The sequence below is a fragment of the Erpetoichthys calabaricus genome, chromosome 4 (genome assembly GCF_900747795.2).
Source record: "Erpetoichthys calabaricus chromosome 4, fErpCal1.3, whole genome shotgun sequence".
Taxonomy (NCBI): Eukaryota; Metazoa; Chordata; class Cladistia; order Polypteriformes; family Polypteridae; genus Erpetoichthys; species Erpetoichthys calabaricus.
The window spans coordinates 257,322,663-257,337,650 of record NC_041397.2 but is presented as its reverse complement, the minus strand read 5'-3'; the positions used below and the strand labels follow the sequence as shown (position 1 = coordinate 257,337,650).

Below are 14,988 nucleotides of genomic sequence, written 5' to 3'. Positions count from 1 at the left end.
AAATGTTTTTCTCTTGTTATTATGAAGCATATTATAAAAAAGTGTTTTAATCAAATGCAAGAAAAGAAAAAGGGAAAGTGATTTTTTATTTAACCAGTAAAATAACATAAATCTTATTTAATTCAATGTTCTGCTCATCCTTTCCATGACAGGTTTTCAACTATGCTCTTTAAATTTCTAGCTATAAACTTAAAGACAAGTGCTACATTTGGTCTTTAACTTTTATCTTTAATTATAATTCTAACTTACCTATATACAGTAGGTATAATAAAAAGGTAATGTGTAAAGTTACTCACTCTAAGGAAAAAAAAGAAAAATGAGCTTTCCTGAACATCTACTAGTACCTTCATATCCTTTCCACTTGCAAGACTATATAACATCAGTGCTTCACCAGTTCCTTTTAACCTGACTAATGAGCTCTAACATATATACTTGGGCCAAAAGTGTGTTCTTTAGCTAAAACTGCATATAACAAGAATTTATTGAGTTTTCTTGCTACAACTGGTGGCTTGTTCTGGCTTATCTTTAGTACTGAAAACCGCTATTTTTAATTAAATTTTTTACATACTGGAAGATGCTAAGAAAGGGATAATGACAGCCTTAAGCATTTAATAGCAGCTTGTAGCTGGTAATTAAATGAATCTCGCTAATATCAATTCTGCCTGTTAAAAATGCATTTACTTTTCTTTCCCTTTTAACAAGAAGGTATTAATATGTTTCAGTTACAACAATACTGTATCTGTGCAGAGGGGAGTGAACTTTGATCTAAGTCGTGCATTGATACATTCAGAGTTTAATTTTCTCACTCTATATTTATAATTACCCTTTTTTATTTTAATAGCTGTTCTACGTTGAGTTTTGGTATGAAATAAAGAATCACTTAAACTTGAATTTGCAGTGAAATGGAACTGCCTCTTATTTCCAGTATCTCTGCAACTTTTTGAAGTGAGCACAACAGACCTTCGTACATGAGGCATCTCAATTATTTCTTCATTTGGATTTTCATGAAAGTGTAAGATAAATAAGCTAAGACAACAGTCATTTCAGTTCAGAGAAACTGACTAAATATAGAAAACCTATCTGCTTAGTTTACAAAGAGCCACCAGTGAAAAATTACTTCTGTTCTTCAAAGGCAACATTAGTTGTTCCATTTTGTTGGAATATAAAGTTTAAGAATACTGAAACAGGAAAAATTGAGGTATACTTTTAGATACCTTGACATTGTGAATTGAGCTAGTCATTACTATACAATACAGTATGTACTTGTCATATTATTCTGTATTTTAATAGAAGGTGCACACTTGAAAAAAGGCTGGACATACTTAGTTGCAACACAAAATGTAGAGCATCATTCAGCTGATTCCCAAGAATAGCAAGGAAGTGAATGACAGTTCTTTGAGATTATTCAGATGTTCTTGACTTTGTGCTAGTAACTACTGAAAACAAAATTATGGACTTCTGTAGCCTAAAGAAGGAACTCTCACTTAGTGTCAATATTAAACATTATTTTAACTGTCCCAACCTATCACAAACAGATCATTTTATATCTATCTATTATAAAAGGAAATCCTGGGAAGAGACTTTCTCTGAGATAATTTCAACTCCCACGAGAGATAATTTTAGGTCCCGCGAGACAAGACTTTTTGCCAAGAGATTTTAACAAGTCCTGCCCTCCTCTCAAACATTTACAACCATGCCCACGGTCCAATCACTTCTCATTCGTGTGAATGCTATTGTCAGACACAGTTCCTGTGCTGTCAGCTCCAAGCAGGGTTGGAAATAAAAGACACAGTAGAAGACAAAGTAGAATGTCGTAAAGAGGATCAAAAACGTTGGCACGATACACATGCAGAGCAAGTCAGACATTATGAAGTGCTAAAATCCCAAGTCTTAAAAAACTGATAACAAAGATCGCATTTGTGCTAACAAACAGAAATTATTACCCTGTGAAATAACGGAACAGTGAAAAGAGTTTGAATATATGGACATAGGTGATATGACCGAAGTATGTAGTTATTGTTCGACTTTAAACTTTAAGTTGGACTTGTAGATCGTCTAATTCATGTTTCAGGGAAAAGTAGTGTTTCTTCCCAATGAAGAGGCCTATCCGTGAGAATTAAAGATTTGTTGTTTGGTGAAGGTGAAATCCACATATGCGAGCGGCAGAGACATGAAGTGGCAGTTGTGTAACGTAGGACGGGGGTTGGTGTGCAAAGCGAGCAGGGGGCAAAGCCCCCTAGTACTTTATATTTCCATTTTAATCTAAAATAAGTCCAAGCTAGTACAAAAATGCTTCAGGACACATGTTTTGTTTTTTGTGGAGCCATCAACTGTCTCTATCTTTAAGCCTCTAAGGACTATGCTAGCGTTTCTCAACCTTTAAGTATTTGCGAACCTGAGTTTTCATAACAGTTTTAATCGCGCCCCCCTAACGTTTTTTTGAAAGGAGCCCACTAATACCAATTTGTTCTTTTTTAATTAATGATATATCATAGAAGCATATTTTATTATACCTACTTAACTTTTATCGACATTTATCTAACTCTAAATTTATTTTTTCTAGTATCAGAATGTAGTTTAAGTTAATTTGTTTTGGTTTCAATAGATGTATTTTTCATATTTTCGATTCTTGTTTTCTTTTTTTGAAATCTTCGCGCCCCCCTAGGGGGGCCCACCCAACAGTTTGAGAACTACTGGACTATGCCAACCATGATCAAGTACTTAATCCCAAAACTCCCTTTGCCTTAATAGCAAATGATTGGTATGAAAGGAAGATGACCAAGGACGTACTGGCAGATGCTAAGAAAGGAGGGAAACTATACAGTAAACAGTAAAAAAAATTTTGAGGCTATAAAACGAAAAACACAACTGAAATAAATTTAACAATAAAAACTGAGATATATTTAAATTTTTGTTATTATTTCTTTATTCATATAGATGGGTTCAAATTATCCACAAGGTGATAATTTCAAAGGTGTGAAGTTAAAATTCTAAATAAAAAACAAAATATCAGCTGCACTTAACGTCCTTTAAAATGCTTTTTGGTTCACTGCTAGGCTGCTAGAAAAAAATCTAGCCGTACACATGCCTTACAAATACAATTTTTCACTGAGAAATTTTGAAAGAGGATCCTTCTTCTCCCTATATGATTTTTTTGATCAAATACCATATTCACATTGCGGCATCAGTAACGTGTTGTCTTTTTGCTTGTCACAAGGCAGCTAATTATGTTTACAAAGGCACTGGTGATGTTCTAGCAGCAAAATGTTGAAGGTAAAACCTTGTAACCAAAATCAGTTTAATCAAAAGATAATGCTTTGTACTACACTTTGTGTGAAGAATAATGGTATCATTTTAAAGCCACTTAAGTAGTTAAATATACACTGTTTATTTACTTCTTCTTCTTCTTCTTCTTATTATTATTATTTCAGTACAACATTTAAAATATTTATATATTGCATGGTTTAAGGTAATGGGTATGCTATATAAGTACAGGTATTATTATTATTAGAGTATGTTTTAAAAATGCAAGAACAATTAAAACATCAGAAACATTACAAAATCAGAAAAATTTTTCATGACAACAGGCCATTCAACCCAACAAAGCTTGTCAATCCTATCCAATACTGTATGAATCAGTTTTGAAGTAAAATCTCAATAAGATCAGGTGAGTTGCAGAAACTGCCTACTGTTATACAGTAACCTTGGTTAAACAAAGGGTCCATCAGTGACAACACAGATGACATACCAACGTCATATTGACAGTACTTGCTATCCTAATTGTTCCCTCAACAGGTATAAAATATTGTCTCGCACAGCATGTAGAACATGATACCAACTCGTGTGTGTTTGGATGTAAAGTACTGTATCCATTTCGATATACACTTGTATTTCATGAGACTTTTGTCAATACTTATGTCACAATGATTGCCTGATACGCATTCCACAGGTTATGCAGTTTTGGTACTGTGTGATTGGCTTCACCATAATTATCGTCATCAGTGGAAGGCAGGTATTTAAAGATGAGTGAAAAACAACACTCACTGATAACTTCACTAAAAATGGGTGTCGGAAACAAATGGTTTGTGGATCAGTACCATCTCTGGACTGGTTTGCACACTGTGCCCTGCAGTTTCAGGAGACTGAAAAACGTTCACATGTCGTCTGCAGTGTCAGACTGCCAGCAACAGAGACATTTACATAGAATTCCAAGCCCAGGACACACTTGGGGTTAACAAGTTTTCAAATGTGCTCCCATGTTCTTGTTGCACTTATTTTAAAGTAATAGTCCCTTGTAATCTCTGTTTGCTTAAATTGAAAGGGTTCAACTCCTTCAGTCTTTCCTCATAACTCATACTTCGCTTCCCAGGAATAAATCAGTTACTTTTTTCTGGACTTTTTCTAGCATTGCTATGTCTTTTTTGTAACCCATAGACCAAAACTGCACAAAGAACTCCAAGTGTGGCTTCACAAGTACATCATAAAGGTTAAGCATAACCTTCTTTGACTTGTGCTCTACACATTGCACTACATGACCCAACACTTTGTTAGCCATCATAATGGCTTCACAACACTTCCTGGAGGTTGACAGTGACAAGTCTGCTATGACTCCTAGATCCTTCTCATAATGGGAAAGTTATGCCACTTTTCACTGCAAAATGTTGTTGAGGAACTCCAGCTTCCTTTTCAGTCAGCCATATACACATTTTTAATTTAGAACTGATGCTGAGTAAACACTTTACAAAAGCTAGCGTTGAACCATGAGAATTATTATTATTATTATTAACTAATATTTATACATAGTTTTATTTGGATAACCAGGAATCCCAAATACATTTGTAATATGTAGCACACCTTGTTTTAAGATTTTATTTTACCATTATTTTACATTATTTTAAATAATTTAAGATTACACTGCAAGAACCTCTACCTGTTGCTACACCTTAAAACTGACTGGCAGGTTTTCAGGATCACACATCACTACATTTCACTTTTTCCTTCCCTATTTTCCAATTTCCAGCTCTGTATTCTCCTACTTTTCAAGAACTCAAATACAAACAAAAACTATTTCTATATTTAGGATCTCAAATTTAAAATGTCCAACTTAGTCCACTAGTTTATCATAGATTTCTGGTAAGAGTTCAAGTTTTTAACAATCCAATCTTGCCTGAGCTCAACAAAGAAACAAATTGCAAAAGTGGATTTTAACACAAAAATACCCTTTAAATGGTACTCACAAGAATCTTCACACACAGAGCCTGGTAGGAGTGACGATACTTGATCTGTCAACCACACTTCACTTGTGATCTTCAACAGTTTTCCATCATTGTAACAGGCTCAGCTTTGATCCTGGAGACCATTGTCTAGAAGGAGAAATTCAAGGCTCATCAGTATATAAAAACTTAACAGCAAGCTTAATCTATTAATCAGTAAGGGCACAAAAAATGTTTCTTGAAACGGGTCAGTCTTTTCCATCTCAAGGAAGACTGTCAGCATTAATCTTTTTCTTTTAATAGCTACTGTGTTCTGCTGCAGTCTCACATGAGCTGTCCTTGAAAGCTTCAATATTAAATACTGCATGCTAGCAATAAATGTGTTTATGTGTCAGATATTTGATTTAATGGTTATAACTGTGTTTGCTCAGCACTTTATATGCATCCAGATAAATGCTGAGTTAAAGTACAATTTTCTTACTATACTGCTGTAGGAGCAAATAAGAGCCAATTGAAAGAATGAGAAATATAAACCCTCAAATGACAAAACAAAGTCCTAATGGCAACAACAAATCATTGACCAAACAAGGAGAAGCAGGCCTAGTAGCTTTGTAAAAGTGGGCTTTTCAATTTAAAGTTTACTTCTCCCACCTCAGCTCTGATTTTGGCTACTAAAAATGCAACAAGAAAACCAAGTATTTTTTTTTCCAATATTAATTTTGGAGCCATCGTCCCAACTCTGTTTCCACTTGGAGGCTCTATTTGCACTCGCATTTTTTCCTCCTGGTTACTGCAAAGCTGTGGTAAACACTAGTCATGCCTAATCATTAGTATATGGAAAAAATGAAGAAAAGCCAAAAAATTAAACAGAATTGCTGAGTGTTTTTTGCAAGTAACAAACAAACAAACCATTAATTATTAATTAAAAATATACTTCAATTTCAAGGCTACCAAAAATTGTTTTAATGAACCAAACATATTTCTGTTTAATTGGAGTCAATTCAAGCATTTTTAAAAATATTCAGAAACAGCTACATCCCTGGGTGATTTTCTTTAATATATGTGAAATTATAAATATTTCCTGTTAGTTAACGCTCTGCTCGCCTGTGTTTTTTCCCTTCATCTCCTCATCCACCAGCAACAACATTCCCACTAGGCTGAGGTGAACAATTCCGAACCATTTGAGTATGATAAAATAGTCCACGTACTACAAGAAATAATACAAGAAGAAGTTGAAAATTAATCTAAGAGCTAATCTAAGAAGTAAACTAATCTAAAACTGAACTAAGAAAAACTATAAAGCAGAAATGAAAAAGGAAAAATAACTGATACACTTTACATTATTTATTTATTGAATTAAAAATAAAATGTATGAACATCCATACAGCCCAATTACCTAATAACAGCACCCAGTTTGTGTGGTCTCAATGTTGTCCTATTTGGATGGGTTAACTGTCTTATTATGAGTGCATTGTGAGTGTTGTGTGTGTAAGTATGCCTTGCAAGTGTTCAAACTCCTGGTCAATAAATAAATGGAAATTAAATTCTTACTCACAAGGGTGTGATCACAATGTTTCACATCTTAATCAGAATAGCTTATTCTACTTTGTAGACTTAGGCCGGATTTATACTTCACGCAACGCGATACATGCTGCAGTGGACGCTCCTGCTATGCAAGCGTTGTACTCTTTATATTTGCATGTGTACTTTACGTAAATCTGGAGGAATCCACCAGGTGGCAGTGCGAGATATTATCATGGGAAGAACAGGTTCGGCTTTGCTGTGTTGTGAATTGCCTGGAACAGCCATTAAACTCAGATGACACCTTACCGGATGTTTAATGATTAAATCCATCAGTCCAGGGATTTGTCCATTTCAGCTAGTATTGGGCACGAGGCTGAAACAATCCCTGGACGAGGCATCAGCTCATCGCAAAGTGAATACAAGCACACACATACACGCTGGCGTCATTTTAGTGTAACCAAATCTGCATATCTTTGGAAGGAAACCGGAGCACACTGTGGAAACCCAGCAGGAAAACATGTAAACTCCAGGCAGGGAATATCAGCGATGTGACTCCCTGCAAGACAGCAGGGCTAACGCTCCGCCACCATGTCACCCCCATGTGTGTCATTATTAACAGTATTCATTATTTACACAAAATTACTGATTTATCTGTAAAATGTAACATACATACTTCAATGCATTTCATCATGAAAGTGAAATCAAGTATAAATCTAAGGATTCTAAATGTGCAGAGAGTTGGAATATCATACATTTAATGTGCTCGATGTTGCGATCTATTGCTAGCGATCCACTGCTGTCAGGACCGGATGGAAGACCTAGAAAAAAAGACGGCACAGAAGACAGTATGTGAGATTTTTAAAATGCATCGTGTCATTATGATTGGGAATATGCGACGCTTGAATATAAAAGCACCACGAATACATCTGTATGTCGGCATTTTGCTTCACAACCTCGAACCATTCATCAAACATCGAAGCATGCACACCAGTCTCGTAGGATCCGCAAAGTTTTCTGTCACATGTAGATAGTAACCAGAGACTCTGATGTCACATTCCAGCTTTTAGCACACTGCGCCCCCCAACTTTTTGCTGGTACTGCAACTCGTGCACGCGTCGCGTTAATTTCTGCGGACCTGCTCAGAGGACGCATCAAATGAACGCTGGAAACGCGTGGCAGCCATGATGCGGGCGCATACGCGTACTGAGAGTGAAGTATAAATAAGCCCTAAGTAGGATCAGCTACTGAGTACAAAATATGTGAATTACAAGTTTCCAGCATTAGTGGCTTATACTGTACATTTCTTTTTTCAACGCAAAATTAAGTACTATGTTATTACTAGACTTCTATTGCTACAAAACAAAAACCTTTGGAGAATCATTTTCTTTTAGTCAGTATGTACCAGGACCTGTCACTTTCTTGTTTATGCAACAGGTTCAGAGGTGAAGTGCATAATTCTGTCATTGCAGGATATTTGTCAAAGATGACCCAAGGTTTAGCCGACCTTCAAGATAATGATTAAGAAAATATTGCCATCATGGGGAGAATCATAAAGTGATAGTAAAAGAGATAGTACTGGGATTCAGTATGGATTATCTAAATCCATTCTTCATGAAGAAATAAACATATGAGCAAGGTCTGTGTACACTGGGTGTCCAGAATGTTGATTCCTCAAATGAAGTACGGTATCAAGGCATTTGGTATTCCCTGAAGAATCTCGAGATAATGAATTCAGTAAATAGGAAATTTATAGTACTTTGTAAACGAGGATGAATGTTGGATACCTTACAAAGTCTCAGAGTCCAGACATAGATGAAACAATGGTGATTCGCAAATTCCAAACAAATTTAAGGTCCAAGTCTGTTCCAGCAAACCATGCAATTAAATTTTTTAATGATCTTAATGGTAGAGCATATATTAATTACAGTATGTGCCCTAAAAAGTCCACATATCCAGTCAATATTTCACTGATTTTTTTTTTTTTTTTGCTGTACGCTACAGTCAGTCATGGGTTGCACAAGATGCTCTGCATAAGTATGAATTCAAATAGATGACATACGCATGACCTATTCTCCAGAGTTCTGAAAAGCTTTCTCCATAGAGTGTGTTATACCAATGATGACAATGTTGACGTCAACTACAGATGACACAATATTTCTTTTACAGCAGCACAAATTATAAATATTATAATAAATCTACTAGTTAGTATTACATTGGTTCACTGTTATTCAACAATCTAGACATATAATCACGTAACTTTGCCAAGTATAAACTTACACAGTTTATTGTCCTAAGGCATTATTCTGTAATATATTTGTTCAGCCTTATGTAAATACAGTATGAACATCTTAAAGATGCACTGTAACAAAATGGTCCTTCGTTTCTTGCATCTGGTACTTCCAGAAGAGGCTACAGCTCCACGTGATCCCTAACACTAGACTAAGTTGGATAAGGTGCACAATGCTAGTTAAAGATCCTTTAGCTTTGTGGGTTCCAACTCCATGCCTTAGTGACTCACTGAAATGGAGTGACTGAAGAGAAAAGTGGAAATTTCAATAATGGATACCAAAAGCTTCCTAAACTTTCAACCTTCTGTTGATGCAAAGACTACAATACAATCAAGACAAATCATAACAGACATTTTTTAACTTTAATAAGATCCTGAAACCAATATTTACTGTAAGTCAAAAATATACCCAATATTGAATTAAAGAGAAACAAAAAACGAATAAATAACATTAAAATAATAGCACTAGCGCTTAATAGATATATAATTCATTATTTTTCCCCACGTGGGTCATGTTAAGTATTAGAGTGGGTACTGCCAGCAAACCCGATGCAATATTCTGGTTATATAAAAATAACGCAACACTTTAAAGATTTTAAGATAGTGAGGTTCAGTTGTGCCTTGATGTGCTTTTTTCCCCTCAATAAAACATGCATCCACATTTACAGAGATGGCACACTACAAACATTAGCACTGTTGTAGAGAATGCTATACTGATATATACAGCCCCAAAAAAAAAAAAAAACAGAAAAATCCCAATACTTACCCTCAGTGTATTGATGATACATCACAATGAAAAATATTGCAATACTCTGCTGCATTGATTTTTACCCCCACCTCTATTAAGTATCTTGTTGAGGCTCTCACAGTAAAACAGTGGTGGAGACTGAACCTGACACCTTATGCTTTATAATGTGACTCCTCAGTGACAAGTACACATTACCCAGATCCTCTCTTCTGTTGACAAATAGGAAAACAACAGCAAATGCTTCAAACCCAAGCACTGGGTAAATGTCTATCTGTTTCTCAATTAATCATTTTCTGTCACAGAAGGATAATCATAACATAAAATATTCTAAGACTACATTGCAGTATTGTGGCAGGATTCAATCCACTCAGCCATTATGCTCTAACTTCAGTGTTGATGTTTTCCAGTCATGGTTTCAGACTTGCAGTACAATCTCTTTTTTATCATCTGATATATCCTGCTAGAAACGTTCAGATCTTTACGACATAAATAAGCATGCAGCCTCTTGGGAATTACTTGTTAAATAGCACACAAAAAGAATGAGAATAATCTTCTAACTAAATGAAATTCCCAATGGAATTAAAAGAGCAGAAGAAGAACCAGGTTAATTTCAAGCGAGATCTCTGCAAAAATATACAAAATGAGTTTTAATTTTTAACAGTTTAAATTAAACATTAAACTATTTAATTTACTCTTAAGAATAAAACAATCTGAGATGGAAATACACTTTGAATTATTATTATTCATGTATCTTGTGGAAACAAGTCACCCAGAAAATGTGTCTATTTTTAAAGAAATGGTTCCAGCTTTTTTTTTCTTTTTTTCATTTTGTGCTGCAATCCTTGAAGGCGGCAGTCTCTTGTGGTTTAAATAATCTAAGAAAACTTCTGTGCAACATGAGATGAATAGGCCCACAAGCAATACAGTTCCACAAAAACAGAAAACAGCCCATAACAAAAAATATAACTCAGGAAAGAGAATGACATAACTTAATTAATTTTAATGAAAGTAAACAGTGTCTGTGATTAAATGTCTGAATTCTGAGGGATGCTCTCAGCTAAGCTCCGTAATTACAATCTGTTCTAAAAACATCTATTTTTATTGCAAATATTTTTTTCATTTTAATGCAAAGTAAAAAATACAATTTATTAATGCAAGAAAATGTTTAGCAAAATGGAAATCATGGCACTACAAAAATATCCAATCTGGACATTTCTACAAATGTAAATGCAATGCAAAACATTTGAATTAGCTTGTTTTGTACCCAGTGATTTATCCTTAACAAGTTTGCAAATGTGTCCCCATTCATATTCCTCATAATCCTGAACTGGATTAACTGGCTTCAGAGAATGGATCAGCTCAAGAATCTCTATGATGTCAAATGGGGAAAAAATATCTACATATCATTCAACATTGATAAATGTCTGATCCATTTCCTGTGACACAATTCTCTGGTATAATCAAATGTCATTCACAGTCACAAAAGTAGTAGAAAGGAGCTCATTACTGTTTTATAAGGTGGTACTGGTAGTTAGATAACACCTCTCTATTTCTGGGACATCCTACAGCTGGTCTATATAACGTCTAATAAAAGCCACAAAAGAACATTCAAAGAAATAACATTATTTGCCAAATTCGATTTTAAAGAAATTTATGGAAATGCCATAAATATAAACCTGTGTAGAACTAAACAAAGTATCCATAAGAAAAGGGTGAAGAGGCTTACGGAAACAGAAATGCAATAACAGCTTTCCATAACTGAGATGGAAAAGGCTTTTTATGACAGTAACTGCTCCATTACTTCACAAATCCAGATAGTATGTGAGAGAGGCAAAATGTGAGCACTACTGAAAAATGTCTTAAATCACAAGTATGTTTTGCTAGAAGGTAGGCAGGTGACTGAGATCAAGTGGAAAAAGATTCTTATCTTTTTATCCTAAATGTTTGACAGAACAGTTGCCCTCCATTCACTAATTACCTTATTCACGGTTGTGGAGAACCAAAACACAATGCTGTCTTATTCACATACCTACTGTACAGTCACACATACAAGGAGTTACCAATAAATCTAACTTGTTAAGTCTGTGTTATGCGGAAGGGCAACCCACTCAACTTAGAAAGCACATGAAAACTCCACACTGACAGTGACCAGACTGGTCAGACCAGCGACGTGTAAATCAGAGACAGCCAACTCTACCGTGAAGTATGGTATCAGCAATGTCAAATTAAACTAATACCTCTCTGAAACAAGACTGCAAAGACAAGAATACAGAAGACAGGACTGAAGTATACAGAATAAAACTGCAGTCTGCTGGACTGTTTCATTGCATTAAGAATTCATGTTGTAACACAATAATGAGGCTAAGGCAGTAACTGATAAGCTGAATGAAAACAAAATGACAAGTCAAAGTAGACCTTAAGAGCTGCAGCTTGATAACGTTATACAAGCAGGATTATTCCTTAAAACAGGAACTAGATTAGGAAAAAGTAACATGCACAGTACTGTACCCATATATATTAAAACGATGTTCTGTTGACTGCTAGTACCCATACTATATAAATATTGATTCAAAGCACCTAATGGAGCAGGCCTGTTTCGCCTCCTGCATCTTAGTGAAACTACAGCACAGTTCACACCCTTTTTTGATTATTTGCCTCGAAAGCTTGCATATTGTAATATTTTTAGTCCATCCATCCATCCATTGTCTCCCGCTTATCCGAGGTCGGGTCGCGGGGGCAGCAGCTTGAGCAGAGATGCCCAGACTTCCCTCTCCCCTTTAGTTAGCCAATAAAAGGTGTCATTTTGCTTGGCTTTTCTCTACATTCATAATGGCTAACACGGTACAACACCCTAGTACTACAAGTATTTAACGGAAAGCTAATTTATCATAAGTAACAAATACTGAGAATTATTGAAAAAGGTGAGAGGAAATTAATTGGATTTATAGTATATGGTGCTAAATCAAATAGGGTAGAAATGCATGGAAATGTAAAAGAAGTTAATAGCTTTATGGATGGGAAGAAGACAGTTGAAAAAAGGTTAGGTTAGTGAAATCAAATGAGGAAAAAAGGAAAGGATTCTGGCAATAAAGGAAGCAAATAAATTTACAAAATGAAAATGAAAGAAAAAAGAGACCATCTGATTTAACAATGAACTGTATGAGCAATGCATCTGAGCAGAAATCTGTGTCCATTTTATCAGTTATCTCAGAACAAGGGGGCTTCGCTCGCCTACCCCTGGCGTTTTGAACCCGTGCCCGCTGGGCAGCCGTAGTTTCAGATGCGCGTTGTAGGAGCTTGCATTGTTTTGAATCCGTGCTTGCCTTGCTTCTTCGGTTTGAGACGTGCGTTGTAGGCGTATATCCATCCGTCGAGCTCGTTCGGTTTGAACCCGTGCCTGCTTTGCCTCCGCAGTTTTAGACGGTGGGTTGCATTCGGCGTTTTGTACGATCCCAAGCAGCACATTATTCCTAACTTCACTCCGCAGTAGTGCCACGCACAATATGGTGGTGATGCCTGCGCCCTCACTACGCAGTAGTGCCACTCACAATATGGCGGCAACGCCTGCGCCTTCCGTATTATGTCGGGTTTTACCATGCTGTGTAGGCGCCTTTGCCTTTCGTACTTTCCCGCGCCTTCCGATGCGCGATGTAGGCGCCTGCACCTTCCGGGTCTGCCTCCGCTGTGTGGTGTGGACGTTTAACTGTCGTGTTTTCTGCCTTTATATTCTGTATCTCGCTGTGCATGTGTTTCGTGCCTAGGTTTTTTTGAAGCTGTTGCATTCCAGTTTTCATCAACTGTAACCTGCTCTCCATGTGTTTGGCCCCGTTCTTTAACTTCTTTATGACGTTTTACTTTGTTTCCTACTCTGTCTTTTATTTCTGACCTCGCTTTATCCTGCTTGCGGCATGTCAGACGGTTCGTAGTCTCTCTCGTTTCGCTCTGGGGCGGGGGGGGCTTTGTGTGGCGCCTGCGCACATTCGTAATCTCTCCCGTTTCACTCTGGGGAGGGGGGCTTTGTGTGGCGCCTGCGCACTATGTCTCCTGCGTCCATATCCGGTTTACCATTCTCGGTTAGTAATATGGATTACTCCTAGGAATTGCACTAGAGGTCTGACTACTCCAGAGTAGGACATGAGAACTATTTATTAAGCGTCTTACATCCACTCCCAGCAAGGACTAGAAGTTCATGTTTTAGAATGAATGATGTCACGATTTTATAGCACCCCATTCTGCAAAATGGCACTCATGATGAGGTTTTGTAGGTTTCATATAATAACGCTAAGGGTTAACAACAAAGATAATAATCACAAAAGTAATTAATAGTCAAAGTAGTATAAGAAGAACAGGAGAAAGATGCAAAGGAGGTACATAATTGTTGCCACTTCATAAGAACATCAGGAATAATACTGTAACAACTCGTTAAGCCCCGATAAACACAACGTTAATTTAACAATGAATGATCCATAGCTCTACTTTCAGCAAAATCACCTAGCTGTTGATACGGCCACGGGAGACAAATTGTAAAATAACAGTTACTGAAACTAGCTATGGATATTCCTGCACTGCTACCGAAGTTACGTTTACTCTTCAAGTGTTACGGATCGTCTTCCAGTTTCATGTAATGACATTATCCTCCCTTATCTTCTACAAGGCTCTATTTATCCTATGCCTCAGGAGTCTCTGCCTGCCTTCTTAAACTTTCCCAGGCTTATAAAATGTAATGTGAATGTTCCAGGGCCTCATGGAATGCGGAGCTCAATGTAGCTATATGACATTTTGCTGTCAATTACCCATCCAGCCCTGCCTACTTTCAGGGAAATATACTGGCCACTACAATACAATTTGCATCCATGACTACCTGTGTGTTGATGTGATATTGCTTGTGATTCACATTTACATGCTCATCGACACTTTGGGCAATTATTCTTATGTGTGTGCTATCAATTATACCAACAACTCCAGGAAACCCAGCGATTTACATGACTGTCACTGCTTGCATGTCGCTGACCTGACACAGTGTTGTGGGGAAATGTATAAATTTGCATATTACCTCACATGTTGTTAATGCATTCAAAGTTTGATGCAAAATTCCAGAAATTGATGGTTGTGACACAACCAAATTATTGATATTGCAAATCTGCATTTTACCCATGGCCAAAAACACTAACATTACCAACGCTTTCACTTTGGCTGACAGTGCATGTCTTTTCCAT

General features: G+C 36.5%; 1 protein-coding gene across 5 annotated transcripts in view; it reads right to left on the bottom strand.

Moving 5' to 3' along the window:
* The window catches only part of nck2b (NCK adaptor protein 2b), a 401,664-nt gene that overhangs the window by 213,953 nt on the left and 172,723 nt on the right, over window positions 1-14,988 (bottom strand). For 3 of the 5 annotated variants that reach the window (XM_051926799.1, XM_051926798.1, XM_051926797.1), the window contains exon 1: window positions 5,238-5,363. The exons of the other annotated variants lie outside the window; for them this stretch is intronic. The gene's annotated coding sequence lies outside the window, so the exon portion shown is untranslated. Of the gene's footprint in view, window positions 1-5,237; window positions 5,364-14,988 lie in introns of those variants that run through there. 5 annotated transcript variants of the gene reach the window in all.